Below are 13,934 nucleotides of genomic sequence, written 5' to 3' on the forward strand. Positions count from 1 at the left end.
CTGAAAACAATGTCATTGCAAGCGATCACAATCAAAGACTTTTGAAACTGCGTCATAAAAGCTTGAATACATCTCAGACACATAGCAAAATTCTAACAGTTTGTACGTGTCAAAAAACAAGACTTACAACTGGAAATGACCAGGGGTCCAGAGAGGGAGAACTATGATGTGCATCCTCTGAGCATCAGTCTGAAACAGAATTGTTTTTTAAGTATCCTGTATATGAACTCTCACCAAAGTTATAAAAAAAAAATCATTTTGATTACTTGCTTGTTTCTTTAAAGGACGGTACACTTACAGGAAAGGACTGCAATGGATCACAGCCATAGGGTGCAAGCCAAGTCCGGGTGACATACAGATTTTCTATGTAAATGCTTATCCCCTAGAATGTAAACAAAAACATTTAAAACAACAACTCTTTAAATTAAAGCTTGACAATCATCATATACAACATACAGTACCTTTGACTGGACAATTTTAGTGATAAGCTCAAAACAGCCATTTCCAATCTGAAACAGAAAAAATCATGAAAAAAATGAAGGTACACTTTATTATTTCATATTCATAGAAAAAAAATACTTACAGTCGATTCCATTTGTTTGTTTAAACCCAGTGTCCAAAAGTCTGCCCGCATGAGGCATCCAGAAGACGTTTCAACAATCAGCTCATCTTTGGGTCTGCTGATGTCCAGAACATAGTTGAGCTAAAAAAACAGAGGTGTCATAGACTGTGGATGACCAAATCAGATAAGCACTAAAAGTTGCACTTTGCAACATCTGAAAACTTTAACATACAAGCTGTTGTTGGCCAGGGTGCGGTACAAAACACCATGATGAACGGCTGGCCAAAATGTTCTCAGGCTTTGTCAGAGTTCGCACGGTGGTCCACACAGGTCAGGAAAAGTTGCATCTGTTGAGACCTTCTATTGGCTTTCTTGTTGTCAACTCTTTCCTGAGGTCCTATAGGGATTTTAACAGGTTTCAGACAAAACACTACATAGAATGCACATTAAATGCATACAAATGCAAGAAAAATAAGCACTATCTATAGAAGGAAATTCATTTGAAACAGCATGTAATAAATTCGTTTATGAGCCATCAACTACAACAAGATAATGAATGCAAGATTATTATTTCACCTATATATGACAATCACTATTCAAAATAAGAAATTTTACCAGTGTCACCAGACATTGAAGGTGCTGGGTTCAACACCGTTTCAGTGATTTCTCTGGGTTTATTGCACACCTGTGGGGCTAGGTACACAAAGAAAAGAATATACTCACAGATAGGAACAAACCTAACATGTAAACAATGGTAGCGTTCTGGTCATGAGACAATGCATGTACTTACCTACAACAGCTTGACCCAGTGCCGACAATGAGATATTGATCTGTGTGTTTCTCTGCCATGGAGCACGATGAAAAAACATTAAAATAAGAAGGAATGTTGTTGTAACGCAAAAAAAGTGGCAACATGATCATTGTACGAAAACTAGACGATTCCTAGAATTATGAAATCACTAACGGCAAATTTATTTAAGAAAGACTCTGTCCCAACCTTTGCGATCAACTTGCAAGACTTCCACGGTATCCATGCGTGTTTACGGCTACTGTGGAGGTCACGTGTTTCCGGTTAGTGTGGAGGTCACGTGTATCCGGTTACTGTGGAGCTCCACAGTGGCTGCAGCCAGACCCTTCTCCTTTTAACAGGTACGAGAATCCATGAACACATAACTCCAATTTTAGCCAAACTACATTGGCTCCCTGTTAAATATCGTATAGATTTTAATATTCTGAATAATTTAGCGCCCAGCTATCTCTCTGAACTACTCCACTTATACAATCCCAACAGAGCACTTAGATCGTCCAATCACAGGCTCCTAGCACAACCTAGGTCTCGAATGAAGTCGAGAGGTGACCGGGCCTTTGCATCCGTGGCACCCAGACTCTGGAATAACCTCCCTGTTTATATTCGTACAGCCGAGTCTATCCAGTCTTTTAAATCACGTCTTAAAACTTATTTTTTTACTTTGGCTTTTGATTCTGTCTAGTTGGCTGTTTTAGCTTGTTGTGTTGTTACCTATTGTTTGTTGTCCTCTTTTATTGTTTTTTTTAACTGTCTCATGCTTTTACTGACTGTGAAGCACTATGGTCAACACTGTTGTTTTAATATGTGCTATATAAATAAATTTTGATTTGAACATCTCTGATACATTAGCACTAAGGGAACACTGAATGACCTGGTGGTTTATGTCCATCTAAGATTACCACAAAGTAAAAGATCTGTCAGCAAAATTATGCAATATTTTAGCCACACTATTGCCCCGATCAGATCAATGAGTTGGGATTTTCTATTCTAAGCATGAGCTACTGTTACAGCAACAGACATTAATACTACTGGTGTCCCACACAACAACTCAATGTCCACTATGTGAAGGAGCCAAACACAGGCCTGCTCTTCTCGTTAACTGAGATAAACTGCTGGCATATTGGTTTTCCATCTATACTGTCCAGTCTCTCCTGGTGGACACACAGCAGCATTGTTTAATCTCATTCGAGTCATTGTTGACCTTAGCCATGTTTTTAGTCTTCTGAGAGCACTGAAGCTTCTTTCAGCCTCAACTGAGGATACTGGGATGACTAAAAGCAGCCTGATAATTGTCATGATAATAAATACTAGTTAATCTACAGCACCACATCATCAGTCAGTCACCTGTGAGCTCGCCTCTTCACCTCCGAGCTACAACATGGCAGAGCTGCCTCTGTCACCTGATCAATAACAGTGAGGCACTCCACATACATGCAGTCACACATGTGCTTCAAATACAACAATGAACCAACAAGTCATCATCCAATTCCACCTGTGACCTTGTGTCACCATTGCTCTCTGAGCTTTGTGTTGGTTCTTCACCTGACAAACAGGACATACATGACAATAAGAATAAAATGTGGAGCTGCTTCAGTGTTTCTGTCACTTTGTGCAGATCTTGACTGATCAGTAATGTTTGTAGGCTGAGTGCGTTTTTACAACAATTTGTGCAAACTGCACTACAAGGTGGAATATTTGCAAAATCGTGACTACCTCATGATATTTTGTCTCAAAAATTAACCCTATGAATATATCAGTGCCATTAGGATGAAATTATTGTGTCACCAACATTTTAATGTTAGACATATAATTCTAACAGCCTCTGTAAACTAATATCCTGGCTGCTCGAGGCTCCGTTTCCTCTGACAGTTTCAATCAAAATTAGAAACGCTGCTCTGAGACTGAGAGAACTAACAGTGCTGCCTGTTGTGCAGTTAGCTTCCCAAACACGTTATTCATGGTTACATACAGTTTTAGACTGATGTGGGCCAAAGCCTAGCATAGCCTGTAACGTTACTATGACGGACACATTTTATGAGTGAGCTTGAGTTTGTGACTTACAGGTTTCTTTCAAAAATACTTTCTTATATCCAGGTTCTTTCTCTTTGCTGCCATCCTCCTCTCCTCCTCACAGCGCAGGCTTGCTGCTGCTAAAACTAAACAGAGCTCCCTGAAAGGCTCAGCCAATCACATTGGCCATATTTGTCACATGACGTAGCACTCCAGTAAAGAATGTAATTTAACTCTTTCTGCACCGCTGGGAGATCGTTTTTTTTCTTTCTATCGGGTTGTTTTTCTTTACTCGAACAGATCAAATTATTGGTGGGGACACGTCCCTTCCGTCCGTGCCAAATCTACGCCCTTGGCTGTGTGAGTGAAAATGTCTCAGAGCAAAATAAAAATGAGTTTGTCAGGAAACCTGTTCAGTCATCAGGTGTTTGTGTCACAGTGTCTGATGTAACAGCTGCCAAATACAAGACGTCGTTTTCTCTTTGTCCAGCTCAGGGTTAAGTGGGGGAGGCTGTCATAGGGGAAAAGGTGGGGCACCCCCATTACTGCCACCCACAGACTACGTCCACATACACAAAAAGAATCATTCCCAGCTGTGTTTCATATCTGCACTTGTGGAGATTCAAAGGTTCAAATACAGAACTGCAGACTGGTGGCTGCTGTCAAATACAGCTGACACCAACATGATGAGTTCACCTCGTGCCCACTAGAGGCCAGCAAAGTGAACCACAGAGGGACCCAAACACTCGAGCGTCCCACTGAGAGAAGCAGAACTCAGTTTGCTGTGTTTCACAGGTGTTCCTGAACGCATCACTGTGACCCTGAAGAAAAGCTGAAACTCTTTTCCTGAGAGGATTTCTGCAGCTGACGAGCATCAGATAATGAACGAACACAGATCCAAACATGAGTTTGATGTCTTTGAGTCTGTCCTGTCTGTGGATCATGGCACTGAAAGAATGTGATGATCTCAGAAATGAAACAAAATCTCAAGACGACTGAGAAAAAACATCAAATGTTTAAACTGAGAAAATATTAAAAAAGGCTGATTTGAACCTGCTGGCAGCAAAAGGCAAACATGACAACAAACTCCATGTTTTATATGAATAAAAATAAAGAGCTGCAGAAACATCATCTGGCATCGCGTCAGCAACATGACGGGTATAAAAACAGAGGCTCACCAGGCTGCAAACAAACACTGAAAATCTTTAGAGCAATTCCAGATCAGTTCCTCAAACTAAATCACTTCAAATTCATCAGCACATCAGAACATCTGGCATATCTAAGCAGGCATGTGGGGGTGGGAGGGGCTTGAGCGCTTCTTTATGGGTCCCACCAGTGGCCTTTTCTTGAGGGTTTTTTCTTTTCATGTGTGTGTGGAGTCCTGTCTGTGCCCCTCAACAATAATATTTAACTATTAATCACAATTTTGTTAAATAAAATGAGCTGGCTCGCAGCAGTCACATGACTACCATTAACCAATGATCGCTCTTAACGGCAGAGCGCACTGGTTACGAGGTGGGAACGAGCTCACAAAGAGCCACATGGGTGGTGCAGAGCTGTAGGAGAAACACAAACTGGGAGACAGACTGATGCAAAGGAAACCAGTAAGCAGGTGAACAGCGCACACTGTAGCCTGTAACACACAGCAGTGTCAGCTTATTATGGACACGTTCAGCTGTTTTGTGGCAACTGATGAGTTGAAACAGACGAGCGTGCTGTGTGTGTAACAGCGCGACAAACATCACCTGTGTGATGCTCGTCAGCTGCCAGCTCACTGGGTACAGCAGGCAGGGGTCTGTAGGTCTGTGCACCGTTTTAGGGAACATCTTTAGTTTCACAGTAAGCTGCAGGGCTCTGTTTCTATAATGTTTTTCTATCATCACTTTATTATGGATCAGGTGTAAAGGTGTCATGTGTGGATAATTAAGTAACAGATCAATACAATAGCAAAGTGTTCTCAGATGGGCAGCACGTGGAGAGAAGATGGAAGGAGGAAGAGAGTCAGACAGTGATTCACAGGCAGAGTTGATTTCTCACAGTTTTGTTGCCTTGTGTTTCCAAGCACTGTCATTTTATTATTATCTCATAACACGTGTTTAATCAGCTCCCATCTCTCCTGTGGACTCTGTAATGTCTCAGGCCGACAGCAACATTGTACCCATCAGGTAAAACACCGGCTACGTTTGCTCTGCATCGTCCCCACATGATCACAGTGATGTAACATGATGTGCTTCCATATGAGGTTCTTGATGAATGTGTTGTTGTTCTCCAGCCTGGTTTTTTAACTTTGAGCCCCTTCAAACGTCTCTGCACGGCCCTGCCTCTGAGGAGCAATCTAAGTGTGTGAGGGCAAAGGACAAAAGAAGACTGAAACATCTTTTCTACCATTGAAAAAACAAAGTCAGAATTTCAACTTCCTGATTCTTCTTCTTCCAATTATCTGCTCGTGTTCTCTAAGTAGAGAAGCCCAGACCTCCGTCTTCCCAACACCACTGATATGATCTGCTGACTCTGCTGGAGTTTGCTCTGTGATAAAGACATGAACAGTCTGTGCAAAGTAACCTCAGGCTGTCAGAGCTTCAACACAACGAGGCCGAGCACAAGAAATAAGACAGCGAGAGAGAGAGGGCCTCTCCTGAGTCCTCACATATACACACTATACTATGCTAGCATCACCATGGCAACTGCACAACAGCTCCATCACATCCCAGTGCGCTCTGATAAGCTCCTCCTTCTCCACCCTTCAAGGCCTGTGTACGCTGCTGGGTGGACCTATGATGCAGAGCTGCCCAATCACAGCAGCACACAGCAGACATGTAGCATCAACAGCTCCTCACATCAACATCTGTCAGCTGTCTGTGTTTATGGTAAAGCTGATCCTGACTCTGTTCATGCCCATGATACTGGTCCTGCCTGAGAGCTGCTCATCATCACCAGCACAGACTGAAAGTCCATCACTTCCCTTTATCAGCAACGACTCGCGGTCTAAACTCCTTTTAAGGAAAAAGATGAAGCAGGAAAGGAAACAGTTTCAGGAGCATCATGTAGAGACGTGCAGGATAGAAACACAAGCTGAGAGTCGCAGCACTGTGCAGGACCAAAAGCTGACGCTGCAGGACAAACGGACAAACATTTAAATCCACACACAGAGAAAAATGTTAAACACACTGAGCAGGTGTCAGGACTCCATCAGCTCAGGATGAAGGTGATGGAGTCAGGAGTCTGTGCTGACCACTGTGTTATAGCTGTTTACTCCACACACACTGATGATGACCATCAGCAAGGATACACAGCCGGACCTTTTCCTGGAAGCAGGAAGCCCCTCCCCCACCGAGTTAGTCCGTTTCACCTCCTTTGTTCTACACAGAAGCTTCCTGATGGGCAGCTGGACCTGATGAGTCACATTAACATGTGCAGAGGAGATGAAATCAAACTCAGTCACAGAAACAAGTTTCTGTTTGGTGAAAATGAGGCCAAACTGACTCGTTTAGTGCAGACAAAGTAAAACTACAATAACATGGTTACACACATGTGCATTTGTTCACCAGTCACAGCACATTGATGTTGGATCAGCACGCACACCACCAGCAAACCAAAGGAAAGCTGCTGCAGTCAGAGCAACAACCCTGGTCCACAGAGAGCTTCAACACAGCATCAGAGGACCACAGAGAAGGAGACCAGAGCCTTACATACATCAGAGATCAGTGAAGACAACACGCAACAACAGACTTCCTCACAACATGTTGCTCACGCTGAGCCTTCAGTGAACTCAAACACTTTTAAGCATGGTGGTTTAGCACGGGAAGAAGATGAAAGTGTCCATCAGCACCTTCAGCTAATTGATCAGGAAGCATTCTAGCAGCATCGGGGATTCGTCTCTCTGGACAGCTTTGAATCATTTTGTCCATGAGAGAGAATAATGCATGTGAGGATCCCCTCAACATCTCACCTTCTTGCTCCCTTCTTGCATAAAAAGCTTCCTTCCTAGCAATAAAAGACACGGGGCGACTTCCTGTTTGATGCAAACAGCTTTTGTTGCATCTAGGCTGGATTGTTGTAACGCACTTTATTGTGGGGTTACTGATGCATCCATTATGAGTCTGCAGCTTGTGCTGCAGCACGTCTTTAACTGCAACAAGTCTGAGCACATTAGCCCATTTTAATTTCACTCCACTCCCTACCTGTACATGTGAGGCTCGTTTAAAGTCTTTTATTTGTCTTTAATCTCTTAATGGGACTGCACGTGCTGTGAAACAATTCATTCACAAGCTTTAGTGCTACTTCAGGAAGTGCTTCCTGCTGCTCTCCATCAGTCTGGATGACGAGTCTTCAGCCTGAACTCACCTGTGAGCCACAAGAGCCCAAACATGGTTTGTATTTCACCTTCATGCAGTTGTGTTTATAGTGTACATGTTAGTTATTAATGCAGTCTGCACTCCTCTCTCACACAATGTCAGCCTGACTTTGTTTTTAACCAGCTTCATTTCTACTTTACTGTAAATATTAACGTTCCTGCACTACATCACAGTATGAGACCCTTACCTGTGACTCTGTAACTGAATGTGTTTATTGTAGTCTGAACGAATGTATCGTTCTTTATCACGCTGCTGTTGGATCTGTAGAGTTAACCTGCAGCTTCTGTTAAAGACCTGGATGAGCTCTATTGGTTAAAAGGGCTTTGAGGGCTTTGACAACAACCTCACCACTGAGCTGATGGAGCCTCTCGATGACTCGAAAGGTTAAAAACGTTAAACTCTACAGAGTCTCTGATCTGTTCACTCATCCATCAGTAATCTCCAATTCATTTTTGAGGTGAATGAATGAATGAAAGTGTGGCAACATGAATCCGACTGCCTGATAAACTCAAACTAGTCTCAATACAACAACATGCACTAAATGAAGAAACTAGGGACGTGTAACAGAAACACAGAGCACACTCATGCTGTGTGAGAGATCACACAGCACGAGTGTGAAGCATGAAATGAACAACAGGAGACAATAAACACACAGCAGGAGAGAATCAGGACAACACAAAGTGCACGAGACCAGAGACTCACAATAACACAGAGACTAACCTCACACAGGTGCCCAAACAGAGACACCTGACTGACTTCATAACAGGGACACCAAAGGACAAAACTCACAGAGGACCAGGAGGACAAAAGAACCAGACGTCACCTACAAGAAGCCCAGAGACACAACACTGAGACGTCATGGTAACAGGAACCAGGAACATTTCACCAAAAACATGAAGAAGTTACAGAAACTCAAACACTGGACCTACGACCCCGACAGAGCCGAGCTGAAGGAGGAACACCATCAGGACGCTACACCCCCAACCGCACTGAAATAACCTGTAATGACAACATCCACAGACCAACCAGGAGAGAGCACACAGAGCAGGACTGATCTCATTGGCTGGACGCTCGCTTCTATTTAAATCTAATGACAGCAGCTGCGTCACACCTGAACACGACACTTCTGCTCTCGTGATCTACAACTGTGACTTTAACGTCAGCGACACCAACATCTGACATTATTGTAACGACATGTTTCATTATGTCATCGTTTACAAGCTGCAGAGCAAACACGCTGAGGAGTCAGAGGTCAAAGGTCAGTGGTTTGATTCTCCTGTGAGCAGAGAGAGGATCTGAAAGTGCAGCAGGAAGTGTTGATCAGGAAGCTTTGGACAGTTTCAGACAGTAAAGGAGACTCTTTAATACGTCCTGATTCACACACAGTTACACAATGATGCCATCAATAACATGACCTGCTGCCATGTGTGGTTGCTGTGGGACACCAGGACCCCCTGACATCCCTGTAACAGACCCTCTGTGTGACGTCTCATCTAACCCATCAGCAAAGACACCAACAGTTCATCCACCCTCCTCTGGTCTCTGTAAGGAGCAGTGAGGGGCTCGTAGCGTCTCTGTGCTTTGACAAGATTTAAAGTCACCAACAGATTTTTGTGTCACTTTAAAACTGCACCACAATCTGAACTTGACAAGAACAATTCAATAGTAAAGCAAAGGGTTTAAGTTCTGTACGAGAGTTTAGATTTAGACGTTTGTCTCACTGGTGGATGCAGGCGATGCGTGCAGAGTGTCAGGCAGCAAAGTTACCTGTCAGACTGTCCAGTAGGTGGTGCAGAGGGTGGAGGGGATTCTTCATGATGATAACAGCTTGTTTAATCATCACAGCCTCAGCAACTCATCAGAGTAACACAGCAGCATACTCACACAGAGAGCACACACCCGATGAGATCAAAGGGAAGCTGGAGGCGTCTCTCAGTCAGTGCAGACAGCATGAAGGCTGCAGCTGCCTCCCTGCTCCTGCTCCTGAGTCCCACCTTCATCCTTTCACTCTCACAGCTCAGGAGGTCGAGCGGGCACCTGTTAAGACCCTGGAGGTTGGTAGTTTGACTCCTGGCGGCTCCAGGCTGCATGCTAAATATCCTCGGGCGGGACACGAACACAAAGTTAGATGCATTGGACTGTGGATGTGTGTGCGTTAGACAGAAAGCACTTTGATAGAAAAAGCACAGAAAGAAGTGTTTGTGTGAGGCGAGTTTCATACAGCCAGTAAATATTGAGTAAAGTGAGAGTTCAGGTGGTGTAGAAGAGCACTACATGAGAACCAATCACAGCACAGACTCCAACAGGACAGGAGGCTTTCAGCCAGTTTGGACTGAGCAGCTCTCATTTCTACAAACCTGCCCAAATGTATGATGTGTTCAATGCTGTGATCACGATGTGCTGTTAGAGCCATTAGAGCAGGCTGTAGGTGTCGCAGGTGCAGTGGTTGGTATCATATCTCATTGATGTCATCAGTAGGAGGTAAGTGTACAGTTTCACTGACATGCAGCTGACACCATTTTTCTTTTGCCTGTCCTGACCTGTAACCATCAGAATAATCAGAACAATCTGAAAGCCAAGAAAAACGCCCCCACAGTTATTTCGCAAAGGGATCATTATGGCTTTGCTATGCTAAATGTAATAGATTTGTTTTACTTTTGAGTTATTACACTCAGAACAGACAGGACTGGGCCGAGACAGAAGAAAGACAAAGTAAAGATAAGGAGAGAAACAGAGGAGAAGAGGGACAGAGAGAAAAGACACTAAGATCTGATTGATCCCATCCTGCAGAAAAACAAGCAAAAAGAAACAAAAAGAAACAAAAAGAAGCAAAAAGAAACAAAAAGAAACAAAAAGAAGCAAAAAGAAGCAAAAAGAAACAAAAAGAAGCAAAAAGAAACAAAAAGAAACAAAAAGAAGCAAAAAGAAGCAAAAAGAAGCAAAAAGAAACCAGCACACCAAGGAAACAACAACAACTTTATTTATAGAGCACATTTAAAAACCAGCGGTACACCAAAGTGCTTAACATAAGACACAGAGAAGTAACACGAGTCTTATGAGGCCTCAGCAAAGTATCAAATATACTCACAGGTCAATGGCACTAATACACAGGGGTAATATAAAACATAATGAAAGCACAAGGCATTAAAAATATGTATAAGGGAAAATAGAGTAAGTCTAAGGTGCGAGCATGAACGAGCAGGAAAGGCGAGATTAAACAAACAGGTTTTTAACCGTGATTTAAAAGAATCACGATCAGAAGGTTATTCCACAACTCTGGTGCAGCCAGGGCAAACGCCCGGTCACCTCTAGACTTCAGCCGAGATCCAGGCTGCACCAAGAGTAACTGAGTAGATGATCAGGCAGGAACGTACGATTTAAGCAGTTCCTTAGGGTAGCTCGGTGCCGTGTTGTTGGTAAACCACAGCAAACCACAGCAGCAGCATCATGTGCACCAGTAACAGTAACTAATAAACACTGAATCCTACTGAGCAGCACACTGGACTGATAATGCACGATGTGTTTAGTGTCAGCAGCACAGGACGACACAGTGTGTGTCTGCGTACACCTGTGTGTGTGAGCTTGTGTTCAAAAGGTTTCCATCAAGCCACATGATACACATCAGCTAAAGTGCAGGAATGTGTTGATGACTGAAACAATGCTGTGTTGAACGTCAGAGTTTTCATTTCACACCATATTGTTATACAAGTGTTCTTCTTAACACACAAGTGTTGGTCACAGAGCTCGATGTGCTGGAACGTTTTACATGTTCATGTTTCCCCAACACAATATGATTAGAAAACACTCCAACCATCTATTCTGGGAGATTTCATACAATCAATGAGTTAAACTGCAGGAATGTCTTAAAGACATAAAGACCTGGATGGCCGCTAACTTTCTGCTTCTTAATTCAGATCAAACTGAGGTTATTGTACTCGGCCCTGAAAAGCTTAGAAATATGGTATCTAAGCAGATTCTTACTCTGGATGGCATTACCTTGGCCTCCAGTAACGCTGTGAGGAACCTTGGAGTCATTTTTGACCAGGACATGTCCTTCAACGCTCATATTAAACAAATATGTAAGACTGCTTTCTTCCATTTGTGCAAATATCCTCTTAGTTGTTATTAATCTCGGCTCTGCCACCGTTTCTGGAACTGGGGACCATCACACTCCTCTGAGCTCTGTCTATAGGTTCACTTTTAGCTCCCACTCTGACTAAACCATCACACTAAACTGGTGCTACTTCCTCCTAAACCAGTCCATGTTTCCTCTGGCATCGTCTGTCTTTCCTGTATGTCACTGACAGAACAGGAACTGTTCTTCACCGTGTTCTTCGTTCGCTCCGGTCAGCTGAGCGGCCGTTGCTCTCAGTCCCCAAATCAGGGCTGAAACTGAGGAGACGGAGCGTTCTCCATCGTGGCTCCTCTGGAATAATCTTCCTCTTCACACGAGGCAGTCGACATCAGTGCTGCTTTTAAATCCAGAGAAACACATTTTTATTTGCTTGTTTTTGACTCAGTGGTTAACTGACTTGTATTTACTTACATTTTATTGTTTTTGCTATGTTTGTAATTTTATCCTATTTATTATTCTTATTGTATCTATTATGTTTCTATTGTTCAGCACTTTGGTCAGCCTTGTGTGTTTTTAAAGTGCTATATAAATAAACTATGATGGTGATGATACACTCAGGCTGTGTCACTCTGTGACCTCTGACCCTCAGTGTCCTCTGACCCTCAGTGACCTCTGACCTTCACTGACCTCTGACCCTCAGTGTCCTCTGACCCTCAGTGTCCTCTGACCCTCAGTGACCTCTGACCTTCACTGACCTCTGACCCTCAGTGTCCTCTGACCCTCAGTGACCTCTGACCTTCACTGACCTCTGACCCTCAGTGTCCTCTGACCCTCAGTGTCCTCTGACCCTCAGTGACCTCTGACCTTCACTGACCTCTGACCCTCAGTGTCCTCTGACCCTCAGTGTCCTCTGACTCTCACTGACCTCTGACCCTCAGTATCCTCTGACCCTCAGTGTCCTCTGACTCTCACTGACCTCTGACCATCAGTGTCCTCTGACTCTCACTGACCTCTGACCCTCAGTATCCTCTGACTCTCACTGACCTCTGACCTCCTGTTGCAGGTGTGTGTGCTGCTGCTGTCTGCAGTTGAGTAGATGAAGTCAAACCATCAGTGAGGCTCCAACAAGAACACAAACACATTTGATGCCAGTCACAGATTTATGCATCACTCTGTTTGTGTCTGCTGATCCAATAAAGCTCTGATCCTGGAGATCCCTCCAGATCCTGTGCCAGCAGGAAGTGATGTCACTGCGCTGCAGACAGAGCAATGGTGACATCATCACAGCTCATTTCTTCTTTAATGGAAGTCATGTTGGAAATAAATCAGAGTTCATCATCACAAACGTCCAGCAGTCTGATGAAGGTCTCTACTCCTGTGCTACTGATGTGTTTGGAGAATCTCCTCAGGGCTTTCTGAGGGTCAGAGGTCAGACAATGACATCACATCCTGTATAAAGACCTGAACTCACCTGAAGTAAAAATAAGCTGACTGAACCATCTTCACCATGTCTCCTGCAGATCCTCCTCCTCATCTCCACACCTGCACCTCCTCTAATCCTGTGAACTCTCCTGCTCTTGTTTGGCCTGTAACAGACTCCTCCGCTCCTCCCTCCTCCTCCACCCTCGTGCTGGTTGTAGCAGGTCTGGTTTCGGTGGTTCTTCTTGTTCTGCTGGTGTGGGGAGTTCTCTGGAGGAAACAGAATGAAATCTTTCAGAGTTTAAAGCATGATGTCAAAGCTAGAAGGTCTCCTGACTGCAGACTGGGAGCTGACGCCACAGTAGAGCGGGTAGAACAGGAACCAGTGTGAAACAAACTCTCTCTGGATCAGCTGAAGGCTTTTCAGCGAGTTTTTAGGACGTCCTGATAATAATGAATTATGGTCGTCCAGCCTGGAAGTAATAAATGCAGGAACTAGATCTTCTTTTATGAGTTCTTATATTATCTGATCAGGCCGTTTGCTCCTGTTAAAGAGAAATGTGCATCGAACGTTGTGGGTATTCATGAGTCTAACAGTTTAAACCTGTGTGTGACGTTGTGTCCTTGAACGGCCCTGACAGACGGCTGTAGTCCATAATATTAATGTTTCCTGCTGACTAAAATAAGCAGCTGAGCTCTGTGAGG

General features: G+C 43.8%; 1 protein-coding gene, 1 long non-coding RNA gene and 1 pseudogene across 2 annotated transcripts in view; 1 reads left to right on the forward strand and 2 right to left on the reverse strand.

Moving 5' to 3' along the window:
* LOC146672933 (uncharacterized) overlaps positions 1-13,934 on the reverse strand; it is a 405,352-nt gene that overhangs the window by 193,200 nt on the left and 198,218 nt on the right. The window lies entirely within an intron of this gene.
* LOC146672937 (uncharacterized) overlaps positions 1-13,934 on the forward strand; it is a 339,553-nt gene that overhangs the window by 153,912 nt on the left and 171,707 nt on the right. The gene's annotated exons all lie outside the window — the stretch shown is intronic.
* Positions 91-5,206, reverse strand: LOC146672947 (uncharacterized; annotated as a pseudogene).

This window comes from Rhamphochromis longiceps, linkage group LG3 (genome assembly GCF_057381845.1).
Source record: "Rhamphochromis longiceps isolate RC_006_pf linkage group LG3, R_longiceps_female_GT1.1, whole genome shotgun sequence".
Taxonomy (NCBI): Eukaryota; Metazoa; Chordata; class Actinopteri; order Cichliformes; family Cichlidae; genus Rhamphochromis; species Rhamphochromis longiceps.